This window comes from Condylura cristata, unplaced genomic scaffold, assembly GCF_000260355.1.
Source record: "Condylura cristata isolate star-nosed mole 26May11 unplaced genomic scaffold, ConCri1.0 scaffold00017, whole genome shotgun sequence".
Taxonomy (NCBI): Eukaryota; Metazoa; Chordata; class Mammalia; order Eulipotyphla; family Talpidae; genus Condylura; species Condylura cristata.
In genome coordinates this window covers 7,013,026-7,020,162 of record NW_004567118.1, presented here as the reverse complement: position 1 = coordinate 7,020,162, position 7,137 = coordinate 7,013,026, and the positions used below count along the sequence as shown (strand labels likewise).

The 7,137-nt window shown below is 46.9% G+C and overlaps 1 non-coding gene across 1 annotated transcript; it reads right to left on the bottom strand.

Annotated features, from left to right (window-relative positions):
- Positions 1-401: 401 nt before the first annotated feature.
- Positions 402-473, bottom strand: TRNAQ-UUG. Its single transcript has one exon. It is a non-coding gene; the product is annotated as a tRNA-Gln (tRNA).
- Positions 474-7,137: the final 6,664 nt, after the last annotated feature.

Genomic DNA, 7,137 nt, shown 5'->3' with positions numbered 1-7,137 from the left:
GCCACGTCCCCGGCATCTGGAGCAGCGACGCACCGCGCTCTCCACCTTAGCCCGGAGGCGGGAGCGCCCCCAGCAGCTTTCGAGGAAGGAGGGTCTCCCAGTCCCGAACGCGCGGCTGTTCCACTCCCGACGGGGACCCGAGGACTCCCGGGCGCCCTCCGCGTGCGCTCCTGAGTAAACAGGGCACTCCCCCACGCCACCAGCCCGCCGACACGGCCCATCGACTGCGGCGCAGGCGCAGTGTGCCCTCGGGCCGGCCCTGAAATGAAAGCGTTGGAGAAAAGGGGAGGGTCCCTAAACCGCGGTCCGGGAGGTGATAGGGGCAACGGCTGAGGCCGAGGTGGCCGCCCTCGCCGCAGCGGGTCCCCAAAACAGGAATTATAGAACCAAAAGGTCTGGTGAGGTCCCACCGAGATTTGAACTCGGATCGCTGGATTCAAAGTCCAGAGTGCTAACCATTACACCATGGGACCTGCTGGCTGCTTTAGGCGGCCGGGAGTCTTCTCAAGCCGCACAACGGCCCCGTGCTGCCTTCCAAAAGTGGCGGCTGGTGTCCGGAGCTGGGCACCGTCCAGTGCTGGGCACTGGGTCCCGTCCGCACCGGAGGGCGGAAGCGGGGCAGCGAGGGCTTCCGCGTCTCAGCCGTTCCGGGCCGAGGAGGTGATCTCTCGCAGCCGCTCTTCCTGCTCTCCTCCAGGGGTCCTGCGTCGTTCGCCCCGGAAATCCGAGGATGGCGGGCTGGCGGGGGCTCTGCCTGCGACGCTGGGGTGGGCGTTGGGGTCCGGGAAGCCGGCCCCGGGCTGCATCACCCCCCGAACGGGATGCTCGACTCGCGCAGGCCGAGCGTCCTACTTGTTTATTTATTTATTTACACGGGGAGTGTCCTGGAAGGGAAAGTTTGGCTAAACGGGGAGGGAAACGGACTGGCACGTGGGGGGACAGCGGTTCAAAGCCCCGACGCCCCCGGTGCGGACGCGGCCTTGCGAGCCGGTGGCCGGGCGGCGGCCGTCCCACGTGGCTCACGCCGGACCCCAGAACGTCGCCCTCCCTGGCTCCCTCCCTGGCTCCCTCCCTGGCTCCCTCCCTGGCTCCCTCCCTGGCTCGCCCCTCTGAAAGCCCCGTGGGACTGCTAACTGGGCGAGTGGTCACTTTAGTATGTAGGTAGACTATTTCTGTGGGATTTTCTGCGACATTTCAAAGCGAGTGCAAATGGGGAATATTTTGTAGGTCCCTATCCCTGACGGGTAAAATTTTATATTTGACTCAACAGTTTCACTTTGGGAACTTTGTCGTAAGGGACAGTTAGGACCAGCGCAGACTGTTAGACGATGTCCTCAGCTGTGATGTTCAGCGTAGTGAAGAACTGAAAATAAATGTCCAAGTGAATATTAAATAAATATCCACAATAGCTACACAGTTAATACCCTGCAGGAGTTTAGGGAATGAGTTATTGGACTGACGTGAAAGGAAAGGCCTAAATAACTCACACCCAAGCAGTCTACTTCCCAATGCGTATGTACAAGGAGATCCTGCTTGAATACCAGCTGTACCAATGTATACTGAATTTATATTGTATTATATATGTCATCTATTTGCCACGTGGCATCTGACTGACTCCTCTTCTGGAGGAATCCAACCTTATGTGTGTCTGGGTGAAACCAGGACTGCATCCCAGGCCCGCTACCCTTACTCTTCAGGCTTCTGGTAGCCACAGTGAAAGCGTGTGTTCCCACTTTGGCCCACTGGATCAGAGTCCACAGTGGCTGATGCCTCCAGATGTTCCAGAACTCCTTCTCCAGGCAGTGGCATGGTGGCTCCTAGTGTCTCAGGGGCAGTGAGGACAGCCCTGTGCGGGCACTGGCAGCACTAGTGGGCTCCTGACCAGACAGCCCTGGCTTGGGGTCCTGGTGAGCTACTTCCTCTTCTTTTTTTGCCACTTTCCTGAGTTTGCTTTCCTCTGCTGACATCCTCCAGTAAGGCTTACGGCCTCTAAGAGCCCCTTTTAGTTGCAAAGAATCAAGACCTGCTTGGCCCAAATCCACACAAACTGCAGAGGACAATTATCTCTGGGGGATCCATTTACGAGAAACTGTTGTATACAGCTGTATTGCTTTAGAATCTTTTTATGACTCTTGCATATTGTCAGATGAAACATGGAAATTTTCCACTTTGAGGAATGGCACTAACTGACCTTCATGTCCTAAGATGCAGTGGAGACAGAGTGACGACATCAAATGACAGTAGGCTCTCTGGACCTCAGCTTTCCTGTCGCCTCCTTACAGGACATCTGTACCAGTGAGAGTGTATCGAAATGAATTTTTTAAAAAACTGCTGTATAAATCCTATAGGATGATGATTATATCTCTGAAAAGGTATGGGAGAGAATTGCTTTCTGTCCAGGAAGAGGGAACCCCAGCCACAGGGCTGAACTGTTCCAGTGTGTGCTCCAGAAAATACAGCAAGGCCAGACGCTAAGAAAAGAGGGTTGACATCCTGATTGAGTAATTCTAGGAAATTCTCTCAAGCTGCTAGTGAGCTCATAAATGCCTAGCAAGTGGAACAATACGTATAATAATGCTGAGTATGGTGCAGAATATTCCTGTTCTCTATCAAGACTATGTTCTATTCATTTCCTTTCTCCATGCTGAGGCTGCTGACAGCTGGGATAGAATCGGCCTTCTCTGTGTCCTGGCCTCCCAGAGTAGGTGACATCTGCCATAAATGTATTGCTTTACTTTGGGGGCCCTGGTTACTTCAGACCAACGCCATCAGCGCCTCCTTCCGCAGGGTGACAAGGGATGTCTGAAGTCTGAGTTGTCCCCCATAAGTCCAACTGCCCCCTTTAACTCCTACTGCCCAGCCCTGGGTCTGGGTCTGGCATTCCTGAGGCTCTGAATGGGGAACCTGGCCATTTATTTGTTATGGAGCAAAGCTGCATCCACTTTTATCCTTTTCTTGTATGTTTTCACTTTCTCCTCTTAAAATAATTATCTTTTCAGATAATCAGGTAAAACATTTATGATGAAAAATATAGAGCATACAGAAACAGATTTTAAAATAACCACAATCCCCAACAAGTATTTTCATATTTGATATATTTTATTTCCTTTTTTAGATGCATTTTTACAGTGTTTCACTGCATGTACAAGTCTATATTCTGCTTTTGTTCTTAACATAATAACAGTTTATTACCTAAAAGCTTTTTTTTGTTTTTTCTTTCCTTAAAAACTTAAAAATATTTACATGGGCATAATGTAGAATCAAAGGTATAAGAGGGAATACACAGATAAATAAACTTCCTGACTATAATTTTCTGTTCTCAGAGACAATTTCAGATACTTTCCTTCTAGAAATATCTTTTTCTTATACAAATATATGTATGTGTGTATGTGCATATGTGCGTATTCTTTTTCTTGACAAAAGTCTAATATTCTTCTACACCTTTTCTCTTAGCAATATATGTTGAGGATTGTTTCATGACTACATGTAAATATATCTCACTTTATAATAATAATAATAAACAATTATATATCAGAGACACTTTAGGGGGGTGGAGGGGGGGAATGGGATCAAAAGTGGCGGGGGAGGGAAGTGCACTGGACTATGGTGATGGCACACGGGTGACTTGGTGATGGGAAGCCCACGGGGATTGCAAATGAGATGGGAAAAGACACAAAATGATGTAAGAATAAACTATTACTTTTTTTTTAAAAAAAGAACAAACCAGAATAAATAACTAAATAAATTGACTTATAAAAAATATATCTCATTTTAATGCTATTTTTGAGCTATTTAGATAAAATAAAATGCACGAGTCTTAAGTGAAAAAAATCAACTCCTTTCTTACAAATGGATAGGCTTGTGTGACCTCATCTAATTCAAGATAATCAGCTTTTCTAAACCCCAGAATGTTCCCTGTGCTCTTTTCTACTAACTACCTTCCATGCTCCCCTAAACTCACTGTCACTAATTAGCTTTGCCTGTTTTTTTTTTTTAATTGAGGTAACACTACTTCACAACACTATAAGTTCCAAGAGTACATTTTCTCACTGGGTCTACCACTAATGTCCAGTCACCATCTACCACCAACCTACTGACCCTTTCTACCAGTTCTTTCCCCCTGAAGATCCTCCAGTTGTCAGATTTTAAGGATTTGTTTTGTTTTGTTTTTTATTTTCCACAAATGAGTAAAATCATCTGATATTTGTCTTTCTCCTTCCAACTTGTTTAACTTAGCATAATCCCCTCAAGTTCCATCCATACTGGAATTGACAGGGTGTCATCTTTTTTATGACTGAGTAGTAGTCCATCATGGATATATACCACTTCTTTCTCCACTCACCTGTACTTGCGCATTTAGATTTTTTCCTTGTCTTGTAGTTTTGTCTATTCATGTGTATAGATTTATTTGAAAGCATACTTGGGCTCCCCCTGGAGGCTCCATCCATTTTTTTGTACCAACCAGCCCTGGAATTTGAACAGCAAGTATCAGGGAAACATCACTGTCCTGAAAGGTCCAGGCATCTTGGTTATGTCTGAAATTCGGGGCTGGAGAGAGGACTGTTATTATCTGTGATCTGATTAATTCTTCCAAACCACCCAAGGAACAAAGCTTTTACTTATGCCTTTCTGTTTTGAACACAAGCAGACATACAGGGGGGTGGTATTATTTAGGACATTTTAGTTAACTTTGAACACTGAAATTAGGTTAACCAAAATTAGGAGATATATATGCAGGCATGTGTCTCTGTGTGTGTATAAACAAATTGTGGTATTTTTTCATTTATTATATTTTTAAAAAGGAAGAAAAGGATGCTTGCACAGAAGACACAGGCAGACAGGAGCTGCATTCAGCAGGGACAGGTTTGTTAAAAGAGACACCCGCATGGACACAGGCTGACAGTCTAGGGACCAGAGCTGCAGTGTCTGGCTATTTTTACTCAGCATAATGTTTTAGAATTCACCCTGTCACTATTTATATACTAGTGGTACTTTTTGATTGCTCGGTGATATCCCATTTTATAACTATCCCCTAATTTGTGGAACCATTCTCCAGTTGTAGGATATTAGTTTCTGGTTGGTGGCTAACGTAGCCAAACACCAGGGCTGTTCTTATGCAGTCCTTTTCTGGACGTTGGCTCAGCCCTAGGAATTGACTTGCTGGCTCATAGGGCAAGTGTGTATTTAAGTTTATTTGGAGCTACTGAACAGCTTTCCAAAGTGGCTTTACTCTACTCCCACCATCAGTGTGTAAGAGAGTTCAATTGCTTCACATTTTAGCTAATGGATGGTATTATTAGTCTTTTAAATTTAGTCATTTTGGTGGGTGTATAATGATCTCTCCTTATGGTTTTAATTTGCATTTCCCTGATGCAAATTAAATGATGTTGAACATCTTTTTCTCAAGCTCACTAGCCTTTTAGATATCTTGTTAATAAGTGCTTCTGCAAGTATTTTGTGCATTTAAAATTTATCTTTCTTATTCTTGTATAAGAATCTTTTCTATATCTAAGAATTATTTGCCAAATATTAGTACTGCAGAGATTTTCTTCCAGTCTATGGCATGTTTTTTCATTTTCTTAATAAATCTTTTGATTAGTACAAGGTTTTCTTTTTATTGGAGCAGTTGGTTTAATCAGCACAACAGGAATCTAAGGAAATGTGTGACTGCTGCTTTTAAATACTGGCAGGGCAGGTAGTATTGAAAATTCCATGGAACAGCCGTCTCCCTGGTGGCTCAGGTTAAAGTCATAATGCTGTCAAGCTATCATCAGCCAGTGCAGCCCCCAGCCAGGGAGGTGACCACATGGTGCGGCAGACCTCTCCTGACCTGCCCACTGCTCCCCTCAGCAGTGTACCTCGTCCATCTGCCTGTTCTGCTCCCCACTCTGTCTCTGGTGAATCCTCTCACCCCCTGCACCTCTGGCCTGCACTCCAATTCTGAATGCATAAATAAATAAAATACATCTTTAAAAAAATAAAATAAAATTCTGTGAAGCAGCTCCAGGCTCCTGGCCACTGCCGTGTTTATGTCAGGTGGCGGCCAGGTGTCAGGGGACGCTGAATAGCCAGCGTGGGCTGCAGATGTTCCAGGCAGAGAACTGGACCCCAGCGGCAGGCAGGAGTCCGCCTTTGCCTGGTGCTGCTGACACCCCTGGGGTCCAGAGACGAGGCCAGGCCCTGGGCTGGCCATGCCCCCATCCCAGGGGCTTCCCGCCTTCTAGCTAGTCCTTCGCACCCCTTTCTTCCCCCACTGCCAGTGGTCATCTGACTGGGTCCCCACAGAGGCAGCAAGAATTGATTTTTATCAAGTCAGAACTCTCCTTTCTCCTCTCTCCCCGCTTCCTTCCTGCCTCAGCAATGCCTTCTGTGTCTGCATGCAGAGAGCGGGCTCTCTCCAAGCGCGGGGAAGGAAAGGGGGCGTGGAGCTACACAGACCACTCAGTTGTACAATGACAACTTGGTGATCTTGGCAACATTTTTTAAAAGAGTTATTTTTTTATGCACACAGAACTGGAATACAGGGGTGGTGAGAGGATTCACCAGACAGAGTGGGGAGCAGGACAGGCAAAGTACACTGCTGAGAGGAGCAGCGGGCTGGTCAGGAGGGGTCTGCCATGTCATATGGGTCACCTCCTGGGCTGGGAATAGAGCTTTGCTGCAATGGCTGCGGGTAGCTTCATAATGCTGCGCTATAACCTGTTGTGCCACCAGGGAGGGTCCCAATCTTGGAAACATTCAAAGGAAATGAGGGATGTGGATTTATATGGAGGCTAGTTGGAGGCTGAAAAGCAGAAAGGCAGCCGGAGCATCCAGGCGAAGGATGAAGAGCCACAGACAGATGTGACTCCTGTGAAGGCGATTCGATGCCGCCAGGGAGAGGGAACACAGAGCAGTGACCTCCTGGCAGTCTGGTTACCCTGCCAGTGCCCACCAGAATCCAGACAGTGGGCACAGGAAGCAGCAGGCAGTCAGAATACTAAGCCTGTTACCGACTTGGTCCAGTTTGGGACAATCCTGTAAGTGACAAGTGCAAAGCTGAAGGCTCGGAGAAGCCTACAACCCGAGTTTGCTGGGAATTCTAATCTGGCACCTAGCAGGGCTGCAAAAGCCTTTTTTTTTTTTTTTTTTTTTTTT